This window comes from Gymnodraco acuticeps, unplaced genomic scaffold (assembly GCF_902827175.1).
Source record: "Gymnodraco acuticeps unplaced genomic scaffold, fGymAcu1.1, whole genome shotgun sequence".
Lineage (NCBI taxonomy): Eukaryota > Metazoa > Chordata > Actinopteri > Perciformes > Bathydraconidae > Gymnodraco > Gymnodraco acuticeps.
Genome location: NW_022990652.1, coordinates 1,145,500 through 1,170,561, shown reverse-complemented (window position 1 = coordinate 1,170,561; position 25,062 = coordinate 1,145,500). Strand labels below are relative to the sequence as shown.

Sequence of the window (25,062 nt, the reverse complement as noted above, 5' to 3'; positions counted from 1 at the left end):
CTAACATGATGGGAAAATCAATGCACACTTCCAATGTATTTGCATCACGTAGGAGTGAGAGAGCACATCCTTAATGTTGTCTCTGGCGGGAGTCATTAAGAATTTTGTTTCAACTCTGACCTCGTCCATCTGACAACCCGACCTCCAGACTGATGGAATCGAACATGGCTGGTCTAAGGGAAGACGAGGAGGCGATATCTTAACAGGGCTCATGCGTTTCTCAATTTATTTGGTTGTGCCGATTATTAAAAATGGTACATCTTCAAATTGTACAGTACATATTTACAGTTAAAGGTTACCAGCTGCCCCAATATACTGCAGCAGTTAGGGAAAGTATGTTTTTTCCCTTACAGTTCGTTTTGTGGCCCAATCAGTTTGTCATTAGTGAAGCGCTTTAAGTAAACAATGGGCTTGTTTCGTATGTGTTGTCAAGTCGGTGAAGATGTTTTTGAATTTTTTAGAGTTCAGCGCGTTTCTCCTAATGGAAGTGTTCGGGCAATGTTAGTCCATTTGCATCTGTTGCTCAACCTATTTCAGCTTGTAATCAACATTGTTTATGTGTAGGTGATAAAAGCATAACAGCTGCTTAAAAGATATTTATTATTTTGATCGTTGATTTACTCCTGTTGGAATGAAATGTGTTTTTTATGATTCATCCTGTGTTCTATGTATTACATGGGAAGGGGGGGGTTGTTTCTTTATTTTATTGTTTGGTGGTTTGTGTAGCACTCCATGTTACCTTTTGTGTATGAAAAGTCCTTTAAAAATAAAGTTTGATCCAATCCCATCAATATTTTTCTCAAATGTTATTTTAGTAAACTACTTAACACATGTTAGTATCATAGCATTTAACAGCAATGCTTACCCTTACATAAGAAAATGCGGGATGTATGGATTGCTAAGTGTAAACAAAAATACGTTTTAATTTGATTTGCCTCATATCTCAAGGCATCCTCGCAGGCAATATTTACATAGTTTTAGTTAAAAATCACTGCATGTAACAAAATAAATTCCAATTGCATGAAGTGACATTCTTTCTAATAAAAATCCATGGGTGTATTGATTGAAAGAGAAATTGATCAATAACGTGGCAAAAGAAAAAAAAAAACTACAACAATCAAATATTGTACTGGCCTTATTTCTGCCTAGACTTTAGAAAAACTCAAGGATCTAGAATGTCTTAGCAAAGAAAGCCAGTCTTTAAATGAAAATACAATTTCCCCTTGGTGTACTTCTCCAGCCTGGATATGAATAAATCACATTTGTGGGATTTTAGGGACACTTAGAAATAGCCTTGGATTTGCATAATTATTAAATGTTGCTTTGTCAGAATGTTAATGGAGCTCTGTGGTCAAGATTCGGATCACAGATGACTATTAATGTGTGGCTCGGATGGGAATCAATATGTAGAATAGCAGCTGCACTTCTCTGTTGTTTCCGTCTTGCACCTTGAGACGTAGGTAGATGCCATCAATCACTGGATGTATACCATTCAATTTCACTTTATTCGATTGTCTCACTGACAAATAGAAATGCTATTTACTATTGAAAATAAATATATCCGAGAAAGGCTTTTGAAACCAAGATGAAATATAGTGATATAAGATGTAATAATCTGCTTCATTGAAGGTGAAATGGACCTTGATTATAACCATTTCCCAAAGTAAATACATCTTGCAAACAGTGCAAGTACTCTTGGTCCTTGGAGAGTGACTCAATGCCATAATGTGTGCTCTAAGAACGAAAAGCCCACATGCAGCACCCAGAATGAGATGGTGGAACATACATTACACGTAGTGCATTAAAATCACGAGCCTACAGGGGACTGTCCCTCGCTGCATGGTACAGATTGTCCCCATCATAGTCCAACTGCTTGACAATGGAAAAGTGTCCCTCTGATTTGGCCGGAACTCGTTTCTTATTTCAACAACAGGTCTGAAAGCCATCAAGGCCTCAACAATACAAACCACGCAAAACCTTATGGGAGATCGCATCTGAATCAGTGGCACCATCACTAGCAGCTGAGTATTGGTTTGTATAGCCACAATACAATGAAAATAAGTATGCAAGAAAGAGTTGACCTATAATAAAGGGATATGATTTACAATACAATTGGGTTGTATTATTCATTATTCATTATTCTCTTTTCTGCTGATTTATTCATTTATGTATTTTTGGATGCACCTGATTAGTTTGTTGCAAATGTCTAAAAGCCATGTTTTGTACAGTAACCTTTTCAAAAAATCAGAAATTCCTTGGAAGGTGTTATATGAGTATGTTTGATTGATTGTTCTCTTTAGAGCAGCACTAATTTACATGGGATGTCTGTGAACAGACCTTTTTACACACTGTAATGATAACTGAGCAGAGGTTTAAGATGTTTTTTTTCTGCTTCACTTAATAACCCATTCGGATGAAGTGGCTCACTGCGGTGTATCAGTATGCAGCACCGCCTTATCCCGGATCACAGCGCTGATACATTTCATCCTGGGGATTTCATGGATTGCACGGGAGACGTCCCTAAACCCAATGGGTTGTTGTTATCTTTATAGACAGCAACATGGAATCTTAACCTCATTCAGTCGGACAAATCGGCAATCTCCAGTTCCTTCTTTTCCTTGCAAAACGTAAGAATCCGTAAACGACAAAGTCATTATTTTGCCGAGATGTTAAACACAGATGTGACACATTAGCGGTGCCCCAGCACTACAGACTGTAAATGCACGCTCACTGCCGGTGTTTGATGTAGAACAAGCGGAGTGATGATCAAAAGGCGCAGCTTGATATGAGTAGAATTAAGAGCGGCACGGAGGAAAAGAGATGTTGTGACAATGAGGAGAGGAGGGAGATGCAACGCTGGTGTCACAGCACGGAGGGAACAAGCGTTCATTTGTGTTCTGTGTAGAGGAATCACGCCCCTGCTTAAAGACCTTATCCCATGCTCAACACAAATAAGAAAGACAGGGGCGAAGAAATTCCCCTGTTGTCATGGAAACATCGTCCCTCCCGGTGACATTGCCCTCATTGTGACAGGCGCTTCCTTTTTTACAACGACAGGTGAAATGAAAAACAGCCAATTCTCATTCTCTACCAGTCAGCCATTATATATGAACCCTGCTCTCCATCGCCCCCCTTCCCTCCCTTCTCTATCTCTCATCCATTTCACCCCATATTTTACTTGCTGCTCCAATCTTAGGGAGATGGCAAACCTCCATGCCTGTCTCCTGTTCACTCAAAGAATCCCCCAACACAAACTCAGAGAAGTTGTTTAAGTGCAACACAGGCGGCTTCCTTCTGGGGTTCTGGTGTCCCAGAAAGCATTGCAAATGCAGTGGGGGATTAGCTTTCTGAGATTTTGTTTCTTTTTCCTCCCAAATACTGAAGAGATGCATTCATTTGCTATGAAGTTTTGCCTTTGACACTTCAATATGGATCTATTTTCTTCCCCCGGGAAAAATACTGAAATACCCTGGAGGTAAAGCATTGAGGTTGACAGGTGAAGCCTATCATTGATTTGTTTGTTTTTCATAGATACACAGTATGTATTAAATAAACAAATGAGCAGTGGTGGAAAGTAACTAAGTTCATTTATTCAAGTATTGTACCTAAGTATTTTTACTTTTTACTCAACGACATGTATTCCAACACTACAAGTTACTAAATACTGTCTACTCGTCGTAAGAAATGTGTTGGTCCACATTGATTAAAATGCTCTTGGATGTAAAAAAAAAAAAAGGATGATATAATCAACATAAAAATATAAAACTGTAAAAATATCTAATCTGCAAGTACTTTTACTTGTTGTACCTCAAGTGCATTTTGATTATACTTTTACTTAAGTAACATTTTGAAATAAGGACTTTTACTTTTAATGGAGTATTTTAAAACCATAGTAGTTGTACTAAACGGTGTTAAAGGGCACCTATTATGCTAATTTTCATCAGTTTTCATTATTGTATTTTGTGCCTCTACTGTTTAATGTTCAAAAAGCTCTTTATTTTTTTCATACTGCCTGTGCTGCAGCACCTCTCTTCACCCTCTGTCTGAAACCAGAGCCCAGTCTGCTCTGATTGGTTGGTTGGCCAATTATGTTGTTATTGTTCAATTATTTAGAGATGTTCCGCCCCTTAGCCTTTCAAGTACAATATGTTGAAGCGATAGGTAATAGGGAAGTTCGGGATTTTAGATCTTTGCAGACCATTTACATGTACTCACATCTATAGAATACACTACAGGAAAGGGAAAACCGCAAAAAGCATAATAGTAAAATATCTGATTACTTCTTCCAACACTGCAAATGAGTGTCTACAATGCCTACAATGTGTACATACTGTAACCTTTAAAACGGGTAAAGTTACTTGCAATGGGAGAAATCAAAGTTAGAAATTGCTAATCATTTCATTAGGGCTGATTTATTAGCTGACTAATATTTATGTTGTTTTGTCTTCAGTTTATTTACAATGTGTTGCTGCTTTTTTCATATGAGTGTTAGTCAATTTCATAATGAGCACAGGCCAATGCAATTCACGGATTGGCAGCAGGCAAACAGATTCCCTCTCAAGTAAAGAAGACACAGCTGTCGGTTCTTGACTAGATTCAGCTGTTATCTGCATATCTGAAACTCAAATTGAAAGAGACTGTGACAAGTGGATGTAAACGCACCACACTCTGTGGGAGCGACTGTTTCCGAGGCACACGGAAAAACTCTACGACAACATTTGTGTGTGTTGTCCTCTGAAAATCTGTTGCAAAGGATCAATAACCTTAATCAACAGCAGGTGCCTCCGAGAGGTTTTCCTTTCCCATGTAGAGTATTTTGCGGTGGAAGAAGTATTCAGAGCTTTTAATAAAGTGAAAGTTCCGATGTTAAATGACTAGAATGAAGGAAAATTCCTAACATAATATAAGAAGGTGTTGTCAGCAAATTGTACTTGACGTATAAAAGTAAAAATGTGTTATAATTATATATGACTGTATTAGATTACTCTCGTAATCAAAGGAATCATCGCGCAATAATTATAGGGTACAGAATATATATCTCTGCTGTGTTAATATAATTATTGTATAAAATGTCTCTCTTTAAGAAGAGTGGATTTATTTTGCAGAGGTGTCGCGTGTTCACGATGCTGATGGGGAGTATGCACCCGGATGGTAAAACAGGCATTATACAGATCAAGCCTTAAGTAGATCAGTTCATCCAGGGAAGCCCACTGCTAGTCACGGCATGGGAAGTGTTTACTGCTCAAGTGTCTACTTGTGGGTATTAATCCAAACCCCATACAGAAAGTAGGCCATGCAAATGTGCTGAAGAGGCCCTGGGAAATTGACAGCTATGGAAAATAAAGACCAAAACCCACACTAAAAAGAAAATGGGCCACACTTAACAGGGCAAAATAAAATTGTCTTTGCACCAAAAAATGTTCTCAGAGAGGAAATGCAAAGCCGGTGAATCATGGCATCAAATATACAAGAAATGTGGGAGAAGGAAAACTGTAAAGTGGAGCAGATTTATTCTCAGTGCTCAGGGAATGTGATTGTTTTGTGTGCAGATTGCAGTGTGGTGGTGAGTCACTTTATACACCAGTTAGGGTGCAGAACCTTGAAAGCTCCAAGATCTCAGACACACACAGCCATGGAGTAACCTGGGATTACAGGCGGGGGGAAAGGAGTTGGAGAAAAACTCACAAAGCTGTTACACATGATCTTCAGAAAGCTAACAACTCTAGCTTCTGTTTTAGCCATGCTTCTTCATTCCTCTATCCGTGGGTTTCCATGAGCTGATGTGCTTTAAGTTAAATGTTCACGTCTCAATCGTAAACCTTTGAGATTCCATCCTGAAACCTGAAGAAACACCATCGGAAGTAATCTGAAAGGATTTTTATCTCACCTCCAACAGAGTTCACGGCAAAATGCCACATCTAATATGGGGAAGGCAATCACGACCAAGGTTTGACATTTAAAACATTATTACAGGGGAGTATAGAGGAAAAGGGATTTGTAGCTCCTGTAGCGTAAAAGACAACTTCACCTCAACCCTCTTCTGGTCTCTATTTCAGACTGTGTCCTACTGTACTCCCATGGAAATACAAGGGCAGAAGTGAAAGGAAAAAATATATACATGTACAGAAGGTGACAATGAAACAGACAGAGATGGAATGAAAGAAAAAACTGGCAAGTGCTCTGGAAAAGCAGTAGGGATGCTAGATGACCTCGATACAAAAATATGCCATCTTTACAGGAAAAGAAGATAAACTGATTATTTTAAGATTGTTATCATATTGACAGTATGGAAGGTCTGTTTTAGGTAATTTTCACTTTCTATTCCATCAGATTTCCCTCTGATGCATTAAAGGAACTGACTTTTAAAATGCATGTGCACTATCAAACCCCATCGAAATGTACTTCATTAACATTTTTGATGCATCTTTCGATGATAAATCTCATGATTGTTTCAATGAAAAGTAATCCAGGTAAGAAAAATGAGTGGAAAGCCAGTGGTACGTGCATTCATGTGGTTAAAAAGTACCCTAGCAGTACCCTAGGAGTAAGACGAGAAGATTAATACCACACATGCCTGTACTGAAAATGACATACGCAGCCAGGGGCTAATTAGCTTAGCATTAACACTGGAACCAGGGAGAAACAAGTAACCTAGCTATGTCATATATTAGGGAATATATTATTACTCGTGTTTTACCCTGCAAGTATGTTTTCTGGCAATTGTGCGAGCAAGCAGTTTCCCATTAACACATTCAGCAGAAAAAAGAATTCCAAGCTATCTATTCACTGCATGTTCTACTTTTTGAAACATATAGTTGCTAATTCTGTAAGTCCTGCCTTTTGTTCTGCATACGTATTGTACAATGGGTTATTCAGAACTTGTTTTTTTCGAAACAGGGTTGATGAGAGCACATGGAAGCAAAACAATCCATTTGATGTCTAGCCAAAACTGCAAACTAAAAGAGGCTAAAAGACTCCGTACGGATGCAGAGTTGGAATCCTTGATGGTCTTGCTAATGCTAATATTTATATGAATTTGATTAATGAAGCTTATAGAATTGATAATGGGAACATAATGGGAAATAAATTATTATGGGCACATATTTGAAGAAATGTCTAGTCTGTTATCTATAAATGACGGGAATGTTGCTTCTCTACAATACTAATCTCTACGTTTGAAGTGGAGGATTTACCTTTCCCGGAAGAAACACAAGCAAACCCTGATGAGTTAATCATGCAGCTCATTATAAAGTCAGCATGGTGCTGGAGAATGTCAACAGTTAGTCCTGATCAGTATTCACAGTGCCATCATTTTGGATGGTCATGGCCACTGCCTCATTATTCCGGGCACAGAGTGAGTGGGCTTGGCCAAGGCGCCATGCAGAGTCATTAAAGTCAGCATCTTTGAGAATAGCAGCCTTGGCCCCGGTTACAGCTACTGCCGTGGCCTGTTGTTCCTCCGGGATAGAGGGATGCATCCGTGTGTTTTCGTGTGCCAGGGTTTGCAGATTACTGCACGCAATGCCGGTGACCACCTGCATTGTGAGACACAGCAAATACCTGTGAAGACAATGTGGTGCAGGCAGGCTCTGCTCCCTACAGCTGGGCTTTTGTCTCGTCCTTTGGTGGCAGCTCAAGCAACGGCACCGACAACCATAGCTTTGCCTGAGCTGCAGCATCATGAGCTCGTTTATCACCTCGGAACATATTGTCACCGATCGGTCATGCCTGGATAGACGGAAAACCAAACGGAACAGGATAGAAAGGGAGAAAAAGACAGAGATGTATAGATGGGGGGGGGGGGGGGGACAGGGCATTTCAGGAGGAGGGAAAATGAGAGTTGGAAGATGGGAAGTGCGTCATGGACGGGAGGGAGACTAATTAAGGAAGGCTGGATTAATTAGGCTTCCACTCTGCCTGCCGCTCATACTCCCACTGAGATCCATGCCAGTACATGCCTCAAACCCAATCCCCAGATGCCTACCCATCTATTGTTCAACAGAAAGTCTGTTTTCACTATCACTGCAGGCCACCGTTGGGTTTAAAGCCTCACTGCAAGTTACAGTAAACAACAAGGACAGACATAACCTTGTGATTGCTTCTGTGTGCCATGATATGTACTGCAAGTCACGTTTTGTTATTGATGCTTTAATTTATGAAATATTTATATATACAGCCTTTACTTTGTGATGCAGATGCTACTTACTCAGGTTGCAAAGGCACACCGCTAGATTTTGTTAGTTCTGACAATGGTTGACCCTTCTTTCCAATACATAATTCATAATAAGTCTTTTCTAGAAATGAGTGACTGAACTATTAAATAGTGTGGTGTCATGTTTAGTTCAAATAATGTATCTTGAATGCAGGGTTTCCCACACATAGACTATACTTGGGTGGGCCGCCCAGGTATATTAACGGCCGCCCAAGTATATTTCGCGACCCATTTAGTTTTTTTTTTTTTTTTTTTATAAACATTTTTTTTTATATATTTTTTTTTTATTCGTCCGTGACCACGACGCCATCTGCGATCGATTAACTTGTAGACAATGATCCCTCGCTCCCTTGCTCTGATCTCGCCTCCTTCTGGCCTGTTAAGTGGCCTGCCTCACACAGGGTGACTGGCTGTCCACATGATGTGGCCTGCCAACATGGCCACTGTCATACAGATCATAAATCAAAGCCCTTGATTGGTCTCTGTGTGTCATTCAAGCTCGGGATAACCTCAGCTCAGGTGAGGTAAAGGACTCTCTGAGTGTTTAGATAGTTAACTTAGTCTAAGTTCTCAGTGGGTCTCAAACGGTGTGGTCACCATTTATGTAAACACATATTTCCATTTGAGAGGGTAGTAATTGGTCTAATGGAGAGTGAGGTGGGCTGAAGATCGGAAGGCTGTGAGTTCAAATCCCGCCAGGAACACCACCACTAGTGTGCCCTTGAGTAAGGCACTTAGCCCTTAGTTACTCCAGGGAGAATGTCCCTGTAATCGGTCATTATAAGTCGCTTTGGATAAAAGCGTCAGCTAAATTAAATGTAATGTGATTAGTAAAATATGCATGAATAAATAAATAAAAAGTTAACTAGGTGAAAAAAGGCAAGATACACTTTTAAAACTTGTTGAGAGAAAACTAGTCTTTGCTGCTGCCTCAAAGAGGAGCAGGGGGAGAGGATGGAGAGGGGGGAGAGGAGGGAGACAGGAGAGGCTGATTCAGGAGCACAGACACACTCACAACTATAAATGAACCAAAACTAAATTAATAAACAAGTTTCAGTGTTTTTTTCATATTGGAAATGGTATGTTATTGGTTATGGCCTTGATTTTATGATTATTGAAATGTATACAGTTCTGTTAAATATAGGTGTTTCCATAGATCTAGTCTCTTTATTTTCCCCTCAAAATGCACCAGATTGATGCATTTAACTCCAAAATAAAAAATAAAATCTTACCGGGGGGGCATGCCCCTGGACCCCCCTAGAGGATTTGAGGTCGACCCCCACTAAAAATCACATGGATAGGTTCCTAAATACATTAATAAATACATTTATTTTTTTAAATAGTAACCCATTTCCATATGTTCATGTGTGGGTAGTAGATTTAAACTATAGGGCTATCATTATGGGCCCTGCCTGTACCTGTACCTGTACCTGTTCGCTCTGCCATCGCGTGAAGGGTCTGCTAACAAGCGACCAACAGAAAGGTTAATGTTGTTGCACGTCACCTCAACCCCCCCCGCTACCACCACCCCCCAAAGTATATTTCAGATCTGTGGGAAACACTGGCAGTTAATGGACCAGCACCAGAGGCATTCCCATACACACAGGCGTTGGAGCTGTTCTTCATGAAATCCCAGAAGGATGAAGTGCTCTGACAAACAGTGCCATCTTTGCGCAAAATGATTATACCGGAATGAAAAGTCAATAAATAATGTTGTTAAAAAAAAAAAAAATTTCGCGCACAACCCCCCCCCCCCCCCCTCCCTTGCCACCACCCGCCCAAGTATATTTCATATCTGTGGGAAACACTGGAATGATTCCTCTGAAGTCCACACAAGTACAAGAAAACTACAGCAAGGCAATTATTAGTCTTTTGGGCTTTTGCATGTGGTGCAACTCTAAATGAATGAATACTCTTACTGTTTTACACTTTTGAGAAAAAAGAAACACACTGCCTCCCCATGTCACATCATCACCTTTGTTTGTCTTCCCACTCACACATTTGTGACTATAAGTTAATTAATTTAACAACAGTCCATCATGCCGAAGAGGCGAAAACAAGTGAAGAGTGTTCAGCCTGGCACTGATACAATAACCTCATCACCATATTCAAGGCCATGCTTTAAGCGGTTCTTTCCTTCATGCCGTGCTCAAAATGGAACGAAACAGCTTAGTGAGATGATGTGAGATCAGCGTCTTCATTTCAGTCCAAACAAAAACAGAGAGACAAGTGTCCCCTTTACCCGGTGTTCAAATTAAGCCGGGAGCTCAGCTGCCACAAGAGACAGTAGAAACCTCACGAATATAATATTGCCATGATATGAAGGAGGGGTGAAGTTGTACCAGTGATATCAATTAAATTACCAGTAACAAGTTCTACTCGAAATGGTGTGTATTAAGAGTCATCTTCCAAAAGGAACAAACGTTGATTTTGGTCTGTATGGTTGGGCAAATTAGGTATTAGTTGATCAGGACGACTAACCAAAACTGTTCTGATGGTGTTCTTTTCTTTTTCAAAGATTGAGATAATCATGTAAAAAAATTAATTAGAATTGGATGAATATATCGGCATTTGAGGGTTAGGGTTAGGGTTAGGGTTAGGGTTACTGGGTTGATAATGGCCAATTGAAGAATTTTTACAAATCACCCAACCCTTGTCTGTACTTGTGAGATGTTTCAATTTTTATTCAAATCTTTAAAAATATTTTTGATAGAGGAGGAACATTTGAAGTGCCTCAATACTTTTTGGTTCATCTAATGACCACAAACTAAATAATTCCCTCTAAAGAAGTCCCCTACCTTGCGTTTGATGTGATCTGGGGTTGGGACTAAATCCCCTTTCCATTCAGAATGAGATTCAAACCTGCCTTTACCTCTCCTTCACCTAACATATTTGGCCCAATTGAGAACGGAATATGACGATATGAATATTTATGTTGGGTCCTGGCTTTGATGGGCTGCATGGAAAGGTTGGTGAGAAAAACAAAGTGGGGGAAAAAAAGCTGGTGTCGCCATTTCTGGCCTGATTGACACTCCAGCTTGCGGCGAGTAATTCATTCTGAGAGGGAGGCACAAGTGCTGCCTCTCCTTCTCCCAGCACAAGTTTATGATAATCCTAATAAATTATGATGCACTGCACAGACATTAAAAACTTTGATTGGCACTAAATCAAACACGCTGTGCCTCTCAGGTCATATAGAGTGACTGTGTGTGCTCAGCCCCTCTCCAACTATCAATTTCTCTCTGTCCTCAAATCCCACATCACTCCAGGTCCACATTCCCATTCCTCTCTTCTGTGTCCTTTTTTCTGCTCCGATGTTTCTTTCTTCTTTTTATCCTTTCTTTCCCACAACTTCTACAAAAGAAAAAGTGTCACGACCCTCAAGGATAAGGGAGTAGATGTTTTTCTGCCTTTACCGTTTTCCCCCTCATTCTTCAATGTCAATCAAACATCAATTTATTAACCCAAATCTGGTTAGCCCCGATGTTGATTACATCCCTGCAATGGCCCTTATTATGAGACAATCAAAGGAGAAAAATATCCTCCAACACCTTGATTAAAAAGAGTGGGAAAAAACGGTTTAATTTGTGGTTTATGCGCAGAATTTCATAAGCAATGGTAAACTCTTACTTTAATGCCTGTCCACTCTGAAGAAAGCACTGTACAAAGTTTGACTCTTTGTTTACACTCAAGAGGACTCTGTTATATCATAGTACACAAGCTGCATTGTCAAATCCTATGTGAAGAAGTTCACAATTCAATCAATCATAATATAGTTGGAGGAGATTGGAGGAAGAGAATCAAATGTTCTGTTTGCATTGATTGTGATGCAATTTGGATTATTTATGTCCCATTGTCCAAGTTACAAAGAGAATATCCTCCCACTTGGTGAAAGCACCCAGTAAATCACATCCCTGATGAATGTTTGAACGCTGATGTTAGTGACCTATCCATTCAAAGACAGACTGCTTGTTAATGGTTATAATCAGTGGCAAAATAGCAGCGAGGAATCATATATCAAAGGCTGCCTATGAGATAAGATGAATGAATGACATACGAGACACATTATTTTTGTTTTGATTGGTTCACCCACTGAGATCGATTGAGGAGAGACAGGTTGAATTAGAACAGTCGGTTTAGGGTTTCCTACATCCAAATACCAAAAAGTAACTACCTTTTTAGAGCACAATGTTACTGTATGAGTCAGTCAGTGTGTCAGCAGGGCAGCAAGGAGTTCAATAACTATATTGGAATATGAGCGTTTTATTTGTTTTGTATGTATAGCACACAACTGACTGAGATGGTGCATGATTCACATACTATTTCTCCATCCATCCATCCATCTTCTCCCGCTTATCCGTGGTCGGGTCGCGGGGGTAGCAGTTCCAGCAGAGAGCCCCAAACTTTCTTTTCCCTGGCGACATCAACCAGCTCTGACTGGGGGATCCCAAGGCGCTCCCAGGCAGCGAAGAGATATAATCCCTCCACCTGGTCCTAGGTCTACCCCTTGGTCTCTTCCCAGCTGGACGTGCCTGGAACACCTCCCTAGGGAGGCGCCCAGGTGGCATCCTAACTAGGTGCCCGAACCACCTCAACTGGCTCCTTTCGACGCGAAGGAGGAGCGGTTCAACTCCGAGTCCCTCCCTGATGACCGAACTTCTCACCTTATCCCTAAGGGAGACACCAGCCACCCTGCGGAGAAAACCCATCTCGGCCGCTTGTACTATTTCTCAAAATACATCAAGTTGGATTATAAGGAAAATATACTTCAACATTACACATGACATAATGTCTGATATACCAAAGGCTGTATTACCAACAAGTCAAAGAGTGAAATCTGCCCCGAGGCCCAATTGACAAATGTAAAAAATGCATCAGAATCGATTCAGCCAAACCAACTTCATATTCCAACCATTTTCCTCCTTGTCAAAAATGGCTGCCTATATTACCCATAATGCACCCAGGCAGTGGTATTATGCTAATAGCAGCTAATGTAGCCTCAAGCAGGGAGTTTGAAGCAGACATGAGGAGCGAGCTACAGAACCAAGTATGGTTACTTTCACTTATTTCTAATGTGCTCATTCTAATAAAATATAAACACTCACAAGTATTTATGATTTGATGTATTGATAACAGTTGCCAACAGACAACAAGTTACTTTTTAGTCCATTTCTGATTCCAATGTTGGTGTTGTCAAGACAATCTCTATGCTTATGAACTTCAAGCTCCAGTTTTGAATGGTTAAAACTTAAGTAACAATCACTTGTTTTATTTAATAAGTAGAACAAAGCTGCCTCCGCTCTGTTGTACGATGTATTGTTGACATTTTTGGGGGGGCCTTACCTAAGTGGCAACACAAATATTACACCACCTGCTAATGGAGGGCTGGTTTCAATCTCTGTGTCATTTGAAACATAATTAAAATGCCAACCTTGCCAACAAATGTGCAATTATCATTCAGAATGAATGCTATTATCTGACCAAGAATTTTGGTAAGTAGCACGTTGTGATTTACAACAGGCTCAAGGCTCAGGTGGGTTTTGCACTCTACCTCATTTTATGATTGTATGATCAATATCCTTGATGTTTTGTTCACATTCCATGAGGCAGTAGATGATTACAGAGAGAGGACCTGGTCATTAAGTAGCCTCACTAGCTTCATTGCACAATCAATCCCAAATGTATTCATTGTCAGTTCTGTCAATACAGAGATTTTATTACCTTGCTAAATCAATCGATATGAGGGGCTGTTTTATTTTAGGGAGACTTATGGCCACCAAATATATGACAATTCTTTCCCAGGGGAAGATGGCGCTTGAGTATGTTTATGAGAAACCATAATTGTACAGTCAGCCTTTTGTTTTACTCTTTTGTCTTGGGATGACAACGTTTGTATGACATGATATATTTGTGTGTAACAACCAAGGGCTCCCTCAACTAAAAGCATTGGGATTTTCCTATTGGATTTTGGAATATTGCAGAAAAAAAGTTTATGATACAGCAGGATAATCTCTAAATATCTTATAATGCTGAAAGCAAGACATAAATAGCTAATGTGGTGCTACAGTATAATCAGACGACAACACAGTAGCGTTACTTAATGTCGCACCACTAAGCTAAAGGGTGGCTAATGATTGACTTGATTACGTTTAGCAGTCTGATCCAACCACATACATTAGAGAATAAGTATTTTATGTCATTGACCTTGTAAGCTTGTATAAACCGTAAAGTTTAGGAATCTAACCAAAAACAGATGTTGACTTTGAGACGAGGCAGCACTGAAGAGCTTAAATGCTAACTCATTCCTGCATCACTCTATTGGGCTAGCGGCCTATATGTCTCTTCGTAGATGGTCCAAAACAATCTTTAAAAAAAACATAAAATGCTAAAGAAATTGAAGACAATTAGTAGGGACTTATTCTGAGGACAAGAATGTTTTTTGCATCTTTCTACAAGACTGGAATACTGAAGTGAAGCTGCAGGAGAATAGTCATCAATCATGCGAGATGTACATTTTCCTGCAGTGGAAGACAACCTGAAGCTAGGCTTATGCAGAGATGCCACAGAGTGGGATGCTGGAGGTTGACAGAGACAGGTAATTAACTAAAAATAATATGTGCTTGACACAGCAGTTGACACAAAAGAGAAAGAAAAAATGGCCTAAAAAAGGAAACGGAGTCTCTGGAGATGCAGGCTAATTCGTATGCAAGCTTGAGTGGATGAAGCACATGCAGAGCCAGCCTGCTTCGACACCTACACGCTGGAGAAAGATCAAACTTGAAAGGCATGGTACATTTCATTTGATTTTCAACATCAATATATCTCAATCACCCACACCCCTTCATCTGAGTTGTTCATCCATACAGGATAGAAGACTGGCAGAACATCACGGCAGCATCGGAAATGTGATGTCTGATTGCTTTTGCTCTCGTAGAATGATTCTTGTTGGACTGAGGAGACTTATGGAAATGTCAGAAGTGGCCGTCGCTGCCTAGTGTGCATGCCTTTTACATTTAAATAATGCATGTACCAGGATTTTAGTAGTTTAGGAACTTAAAGTAGATAAATTCATCAAACTAGTTTTTGATTACATGTCTATCAACTATTCTCAATTAACAAAAGTATTGTTTCATCACTAAAATCAAGAAACAGATTTAAAAATGTATCTATTGCTACTGGTTTTACTGTACTTTTATCATTTGTTTCCAAACTGTACTGTACATGATCAACCCAAGTTCCATAATTAATCAAACAAGTTTGACACAATGTTGATCCTAAGTGCCCCTTCATTCTGAGAACACACATACACCCGGTTGCATAGCAGTTTTGATCTGAGCAAAACATGCCAATCTACTGGGCCTTGCCTCGGACTTTATCATCTTACTTAAAAAAAAAGCTTTGAGCGATCGCTGATCAGAGGATGGACAGCTGTCTGTGGACAAAGGCCTGGGTGTCTTTGTGGACGGACGCCTGCCAATCTAGCTGTCGAGTGTGGATGACTGCCCGACTTCTCTGGCTTTCTAACTGGTCCGCCTGTCCACTTCTCCATCCTGTTGATCGTGCTTCTCTGCCAGGTCCGCTTGCCTACCTGTCTAACTCCACTTCAACCCCCGAGCCTGTCTATCTTTCCATTCTGTTGAATCTGCCAAACTAGATGTCTCGAGTCAGTAGCAATAAATCACATACATATTCTCAGCTCTCGGGAATGCGTGGCCTTGTCTTTGACCTAATACAGTTACCTAGAGTAATGACAAGGATTGTGTTTTGTGCAATTAAAAAGAATGTCATTCATTTTTTATTAGAATTTTTGCAATTATGCCAATGGCTCCTTCCATTGTTCAAGGTCATCTCTCTCCACTTTAAAGGTCCCCTATTATACTGTTTTTCATCAATAGAGTATAGGTCTCAGATGTATACAAAACATGTCTCTGAAGTGTTTGGCTCCAAATACCAAACAGATCATTACAGCATTACCCATAATCCCCTCTGTTTCAGCTGTTTCAAAAGTGCTGATTCTCTGTCTGTTACTTTAGATGAACATAAGGAGCCCCTCCCCACGCCCCTCTGAGAGAGATTTGGTTACAAAGAACACCATGTTGCTCTAGGAGGAGATTCAGGTGATAAGGGGGAGGGGGGGGGTTACCTTGGTTGGTGATTGGCTAATGGTTACGCAAGCCAAACAAATCGTTATGACATCATAAAGTGGCCAAAATCTGATCAGCTCATTTTCAGACAGGTTTTTATAGAAATGGATCAGGACAAAAAGAGAGAGAATCTTTTTTCCTCAGAGTCTCTTTACACATGTTTATGTATAAAAGACATGAACATAACGCATTTAGCATGTAATGCATTTAATGCATTTGACTTCAACTATTCATGTCTACGTTTCCTTTTTCTCTCAGTGACCAATAGATATATATGAAAGCACTATTGTGAGAGACATGAATTTCAGTGGAAATAGGATGTATTTTGTTCTTCAGCTGAGAACTATTCAAAGAAAGAAGTGGTCCGGATAAAACTAGTCCCTTGGAGACACAGATCTGTGGTCTTTAATACTCTGTCCACCCACAGAGAACTGCACAGACAAGGCCTCTACCCTTTCCTTTTAAAGAGTGTTCCTCTTAATTACAGTGGTTGGTTAATTAGGACGAGCTATAGAACCGGATAACAACTCTTCCTGGAAGTACTGCATTGAGAGTGTGGTTCCTGGAAAGATCGTTAATTCTGAGGGGGTTCATAACACCGGGCCCCATGTAACCTATTACATGGAATAACAAAATGTACTTTTGAAAGCTTAAATATGTTTTCTTCCGACACTAATGCAAGGATGACAGGCTAATTAAGCTTGAAGCATTGTCAATTCATTAAATGGAAGATTGTAAGAGTGAAACTTCAGCTGAAGTGTTTTATTCAAGATTTGTAAAAAACATCCTCTACTTTCATTACTTTCTGTTCGTTGGGGAGTATGCTTCAGTAATTCAGTATCTGCCTTTTATTCTAACATTTATATTTTCTATTCTTCCTTTGTTCTAATTGGTATGTCTATATTTTGTCTTCAAATGTAACAAGCTCTTCCAGTTTAATAAAATGTGCTGCATACTTTTGTTTCCTTTGCCATCCCTTTAGTCCTGTAATAATGCACTGCGGCAGATATTTAGCTGTGCGCATTAATGACTAATTTATGAGTTGTGACTAATGTGCAAGGTGATAAGTCCTGAGCAACCTCACTCGAAAAGTATCTGTTAATGACTAAGAAGGGTTGTTTCATGAGGCTGGATCCACAAGTATTATAACACCAACAAAACCAATTTAAAACACTAAAAAAATGGTCTTGGAAAATACAATTATCTGACTCAAATTGGATACTCTACCAGTTCAGGTCATTTTTTGTCTTATTTAATCCAATTTTGTTCCCAACATATTATAACAGCTACAGTTGCAAGAAAAAGTATGAACCCTTTGGAATTACCTGGATTTCTGCATAAGTTGGTCATAACATGTGTTCTGATCTTCATCTAAGTCACAACAATAGACAAACACAGTCTGCTTAAACTAATACCACACAAACAATTATATGTTTTCATGTTTTTATTGAACACACCATGTAAACATTCACAGTGCAGGGTGGACCCCTAGGCTAAAGACTTCTTCAAGAGCTAATTGGAGTCAGGAGTCAGCCAACCTGGAGTCCAATCAATGAGACGAGATTGGAGGTGTTGGTTAAAGCTGCCCTGCCCTATAAAAAATACACACCAGTTTTGAATTTGCTATTCTTAAGAAGCATTGCCAGATGTGAACCATGCCTCGCACAAAAGAGCTCTCAGAAGACCTACGATTAAGAATTGTTGACTTGCATAAAGCTGGAAAGGGTTACAAAAGTATCTCTAAAAGCCTTGATGTTCATCAGTCCACGGTAAGACAAGTTGTCTATAAATGGAGAAAGTTTAGCACTGTTGCTACGCTCCCTAGGAGTGGCCGTCCTGTAAAGATGACTGCAAGAGCACAGCGCAGAATGCTCAATGAGGTGAAGAAGAATCCTAGAGTGTCAGCTAGAGACTTAAAGAAATCTCTGGCACATGCCAACATCTCTGTTGACGAATCTACGATACGTAAACCACTGAACAAGAATGGAGTTCATGGGAGGACACCACGGAGGACACCACGGAGGAAGCCACTGCTGTCCAGAAAAAACAGTGCTGCACGTTTGAAGTTTGCAAAAGAGCACCTGGATGTTCCACAGCACTACTGGCAACATATTCTGTGGACAGATGAAACCAAGGTTGAGTTGTTTGGAAGGAACAACGCTATGTGTGGAGAATCCAAAGGGTTCACATACTTTTTCTTGCAACTGTATGTTTGATTGTAATGAAACTCAATCCATCTTCTTCTAAGATACAGAAAACATAAAAGTGGAGAGATCATTAAAAGGGATGAGTCATGATAGAAAAGATTGAAAAGTTTCCCTTGTTTAAGGATGGAGAGGTTTGCTATGTGCTCGTTTCAGAGTTTCTCTAACAGGAGTATTATATTACATGCTGCATTTAGTGCTGCCACCTCATGTAAAGAGTCTGAGGTAGTTTGACAGGGGAAAACTTTAGAAAGGCGGTCAAAGAACCAGGACGAAGAGGGAGAAGAAGCGCAAAAAAATGTGTGGGATTATCTTAAAAATAGGTTAATGAAAAAAGTGCAAGACAGAAACCTGGGAATTGTAAAAAGCTAAAGAAAAAGAAAACCAAACTAAATAATGCTGCTCTTAAATTCAGTATATGTCATTCTATCCTCACCTAACTGGAACAAACCAACTGCTAGGTAAGTATAGGGGGGAGCTAAACCAAGCAAGCACCTTAATCACACAGTTCGATATACAGTATAGGCACCCATATCGATGATAACACCAAATACTATAGAAAATCAAATACTGCACAACTATCTTACCTATAAACCTACATTTTGACCCAGCCCCACCCCTCCCTGCTCAGAGGACATAACGATGCACACCTGTTTGCACTGTATTTGATTGAGCTGCTAATCTACCCTAACAACGAAATCACTTTAAACTAGTGCTGGGGGGAAACGATTATTTTGAAAACGATTAATCGGGCGATTATTTGATCGATTAGTCGACTAATCTAACGATTATTTTTTCTGTTGTTCAATTCATAAAAAACGTAATGTAAAAAAAAAAAAATTCACGATACTGTGTCTCAGGGGATCTTAATATTTAAGAACCTATTAATGTGTTATACCAGATTAACGGAAATAATCTCAGCTAATTGACGATACAAACCATGTTTACCAAAACAAAACACAAGTCTCATAAGAAGCATCTAAATGACCCCTGAGCGAAAAATGCTAACGGACATTGGCACAGAACTCAAGATAAAAAGTCCCTTATTACTTATCGTAGCTGCACATACAATATATCCGATTAAAGCTGAGACTCCACAGATTATGTAGGTATATAGTATCATCACAGTGATCCGGACTCGCGACAGGGGAAGCAAATACAGTCATCACAACACGTACCTTCACAGAGCTTCTAGGGAGATCGTCTCACCACCGTAGCTGTCAATCTGATCAAAAGACGTGTTCAATGGCATTAAAATGAGAAAAAACGCGGCTGAATCGGTTAATCCATAGGTTTTTAACGACTATGTATAAAAAAATGATTGAATTTATAATCCATAATTCCATTTTATGTAAAAAATCGGAGAGCAAATGCTAGCTGCTAATGGTAGCCACCACAGCTAGCTGCTGCTTCCGGTCAAGCAGCAGTCTCAGTGAGATATAAATATATAAATATCTTTGCGTTTTGGACTAACTTTAAAATATTCCCATGCTTTTGAAGACCTAGGGCGAGATGTTTTCGTTTGGGGGCTTCGTGCGCAATCCTGTGAGGAGGAGGTGGTAGCCGTTTCAGTCTCCATTGTGTTTGAAGTGCGATTGCGAACTGCTTGTTGCTTTGGGTGACCCACGTGTGTGTAGCGACGCGTCGACGCGGAAATATGTCGTTGACGATATTTTGAAGTCGACGCGTCGCTACAGCACTACTTTAAACAACAGGAAAATGGCCAAGTTTGTGTCATTTGTACGCCTTAATTTAAAAGTGTATCAAAGTAACATTGGACAGAAATTAAAGAATAAGCATACAGAAAAACAATGTTCTTTTAAGGTGATTTTGGGTTCCTTTTTAACCTTTTTACACTGCATGAAATAGCTTTAGGAAAGATGCTAGTTAAGTAACATTTATGATTGCTGTCGCTGTAGAAGAATGCAAGGACAGCCAAACAGTGATCATTGTGGGGCAATAATGTGATATTACCCTTTCAGTAATAACAGCTTTTTTATGATATCCAATTAATAAAAGCAGGATTTGTTTGGGTTATTTCTGTCCTCTCACATGCAGTGACAATATGTCATTGTAATTTTCCCATCCATATACGGGGCTCAAGAGAAGACAAACTTACTATAGAAGGAGCAGAGCAAGTGGCAAAAGGCCTTTGATGAAACAACTCAGCTTTGAAAAATGGCTTGTAAAGCAAACAAACCACCAAGGGAAGAACATAATAAAAAAAAGGAAGGTACAAAGCTAGTATATCGCATACAAATGGCAACAGATTTTAAGATGAGTATCACAAACGGGCAGCACAGATAACAGGGGCAGTGAATCAGGAAGCTTAGCATTAATGATGCACTTGGGTTGCATTGTTAAAGCTGGGAGAAAAGGAAAAGGAAAGTATTGCCTCTTTTCCAGGTAATGTAATTGCTGTATTGGTGATCTAACACCCTCATTAAGCATGGATCAAACAGGGGTGCAACAAAGCAGCAGCGTGGAACCAGAGTGTGAAACAGACAGGATTAGCGGATGAGAGAGATGTTCTCTTGCCGCGCAGTGGATGTTTGAAGTCTCCCACATGGCTAATTGTCGAGTGAAGATACTAGCATCGAGAAGTTCAGCCTCCCCTCTGAATTAAAGAGAGCTAACTTGCCCTTGGCTAGCCTCCCAGTGTTTATGTTGCATTTTTCCCCCCCCCAAGCAATTAACAATCTGACACCGTGACCTTGGACTGCGGAAAGAGGGAGAGAGGGACGCTCCCTCACACTTGGAGAACATGCTAATACTGAACAGAGACAACCGAGTAATTAGCTCCAACGTATTTTGACACCTAAACTTTGAACAAAAATGCGTGTACTTTTTCTCATTTCAGCCTCTTACATCACAGCCTTTGACGGAGACAGAAGTAGCATTTTATCTGAAGCAATAAAAGGAATACAACAAACCCCACACAAAGCTTCCTCCTATAATAAATATTTGACAACCTGCTGAAACAGACATGAGATAGAGTTCACAGTGTGTGTAAAACAGCGAGAGAGGCTGAAAGCAGAGGTGCATGTCAGAAATGAAGAATGCCTTCACAAAAAAACAAATACAAATGACCTGTTTGTTTCCTGATATCAACTAAGCAAATAAGTGTGCTTGTGAATAGTGTCTCTGCTAATAACGTTCAGTAGAAAATACCAGAATGAGGCAAACAAATAAATAACTGGTAGAGTGAAATACAGAGTGTTGGAAGGTCCGCTTATCAGCTTTTAAGGATTATCGTATTAAAATCAGCAGGGAGGTGCAGAGAATTTAATAATTTCCCTCAATGCTGTGTTACTATAGTGGCAGAAATGAGAGCAACCTCAGCATGGTGCTAAGACCTTTACAGAAAACCGGTTAAAGGTCAGCACATTCATGAGAAAAAAGGCTGCCATATTTTTCTAGGTTTCACTCATCAGAGGTCAGCGATTTGTAAAAAAAAAGAAACCATTAAATCAAGTACAGCTATATGCAGTGTGGCATTAAAGTAAGTGTTGATTAGAAAAAGGTCAGCAAGAGTCAAAAGGTCATTCCTGGTAGAATTGAGTTCTAGGACTTCTAAGGACAAGTTGGATAAGATGTGGAAGTGATTAATGGGTTGAACTACTAGATAGATGGTTGGGCTTATGATCAAAATCATTATCAAAGTAGAACATTTAAGCCACTTTCAGATAGCCAAAGGGCAGGGTACAGCATGAGTGGATCTGGATGGACAAAGGGTAGAGGCCAAAAGACTGTGATAAGGTTACAGGACTGATATCAATTGTATAAAGGGAAAGAAAAAATAGACAGAATTGTGTGAATGTGTGTTGTTGCCAGGTTGCATTATAGGTTAGGAAATACATTGGTGAAAGGACGGAGGGTGATGCTCTGATACATGAAAAAGGGACACTCAAGATCAGGTCACTGCCAATATAAATTACACAGCTAGAATGGGAAAGATCAAAGGAAGAGAGAAATCATAGAAATAATCCTCTCTGTGGGACGGTTGAAATGACGTAGGTAATATACTAGTATTGTGAAATTCTCTTGGCAATTCATGTAAAAGGCTGCCAAACTCTCACATCTATGTCAGGTGGTCCTCATGGCTGATAAAGGACAATCATGTGAAGAGGTCTGTGCTGAGTTATAGCGATGATACAGAATCCCAAATGACAGAAAATGGTATGAGTGACAGAGGAGGAATAAGCAATTCCCACTCGGAGGAGATGAACAGACCTGAGCCGCAATGGCCTCGAGGCCTGAGAGAGAGCGTAGCAGGTGCCCCGGCGTTCTGCAAAAGAGTGATTTATGTACACGCGAGAGAAACAAAATGTAGCAACATGATCGGAGCACATCCTCAGATGAACTCCGGACTTTTCGGACCGCTGACTGATGGTCCCTGTCTCGGCTCTATAATGTTTTAAGATGAGACGGAGAAAGTGATAAGGCTGGAGCTGGAGGGGAAGCATTGTCAAGGATACCTCGAGAAACAAAATGGAGGAGAGTTCAGTGAGGGAAGAGGGTGTCATGATATGAATATACAGGTTGCACTGTAAGAGATCATAGGCAAACATGCCATAACAATGACAATACATAATCCCCTATACTGGAGTTCAGTTCATTTCTAGAACACATGTATTGTATGGAAGCTAACCAAGGCGCCAATTTACAGCCACTAATGCATAAGAATGTTAACTTGATTCTGTCCGGAAGAAGATCTATCTTAGACATTTTGTTAAGTTAAAAAGCTAAACAAATAAATACATTTAACTTAATAATTACGACTATTATGTTACATTCATCAAGGATACTTTAAAACATCGTACTGTTCCCTATCCAATTGATTATTTACCTTCTTTTTTTCACAGTAATATTGAATGCTTTGATTAGCTTTGTTCACATGTTCTTTTATTGATAATTAAGGCCTGTTATGAATACATATAAGTGATATACACCTTGTGAAGACTACAAATTCATTCAGCTATAGCCTGATTGACATTGCCTGTGCAGTATGTGCCAGCTTCCCTCCCTCAGGTATAGCTTATATAAGGAGGTGGAGCAACAGAGTATTTGAACCTGCTGAAGACTGCGTGATGAAATACATGTTGATAAGAATCAGAGCTGTGTAATTGTAAACTTTCTGTTGGGAGCCCAGTGCTTGCAATATACTCTATTAACTTTTGTTCAGAGTGTTTCACTTCAATACACTTTCATCACCAACCTATAATTACTTGATATATTCCCGTTTTGCACTGAAATCATAAAGAACAAAATGTGCTTGTCCTCCAGCTCCTGCTTCTTTGTTGAAAATTCCTTCAAATGCTTTCATGTGAATTACAAATATGTTTCTTTCCTAGGTGTTTCACTCTGCCGTCTGTGTAATTTTTGTTTGGTCCTTGCCCTTATTAGTATGGGTTAATTCCCGCTTTATTTGGCTCGCAGATAAAAGAGTAAGCTAAATTGCCAAGTTCAATCAAGTCAAGATAAAAGGCTAATGATAGATGCAGGAATTTCCATGGTAAACGGCAGGTCTGCTTCTGGCTCACACTAATGGGGAGGCTGGGAGGTATTCTGTGTCTGATATGTTAGAGTGGAAGTAAAGGGGAGGGGGAACCTTTCATAGATCATATGCAATGCAATATGAGAGCCCTGAACCAAGTGGCATCGGCAAAGTATATCAGCCATGTTATCCCTTGTAATGCGACATACTGAAAGTCAACCAATGCATTTTTTAAATATATTTGCAGTCACCTAATTTGACAGTATCCCCTCCTCCCAGTGGCTGCCAAATCCTCCTGATCCAAAGTGCAATAGCCTTCCATTGTTTCTCAAATATGATATAACTTTAAGCACTGCTTCACCGTGGTAACATTATGATATTATGTTTTTAAAGACACCTTAAATTACGTGTTGTCAGTCAAACATATTTTTTACAATTCATTTCCAATAATAATTACCACATCCATCTGTAAAATGCTATAAAAACTCAATCGATATTAATTTTTGTAATGTTTGATATTGTGAACTAACTGTATTATATGTTCTTTATTAAGGTCATATTTATTTCCACATCAAGTATTTTCCTATATAGTTCTGTAAGCAGATTTCTCTTACATGCTTGCTAATATATAGCTTATGATTTGAATTAGAGGGGGTGGCCTCAACAACATCAAGCTTATGAAAAATAGAAACCAGCCCTAAACAAATAATATCTCTTATTTTTACAACATTTAAAAGTCAATGTCTTTAGAATATTTTGAGGTGTATTTGTGATGTTCTTGTGTGGAATATACTATATTAGCATAGCCAATCATGTCTAGCCTTATACATTATGTGCACATTGTTTGCTTAATATTAAGCTGTGCTCCATGTTTGGCTACATAACATGATAACACCCCCATCAGGTACACAAGAGTGTAGCTGAAAGCAAAAAGTCGTATTCCCACATTGCTTTAGTCTGTAAATACTGTTTTGAAGAAATTCACTTGTCAGTGTACAAAACATT

The 25,062-nt window shown here is 39.6% G+C and overlaps 1 protein-coding gene across 4 annotated transcripts in view; it reads right to left on the bottom strand.

Annotated features, from left to right (window-relative positions):
- Positions 1-25,062, bottom strand: part of LOC117554906 (leucine-rich repeat transmembrane neuronal protein 4) — a 110,069-nt gene that overhangs the window by 73,320 nt on the left and 11,687 nt on the right. The gene's annotated exons all lie outside the window — the stretch shown is intronic.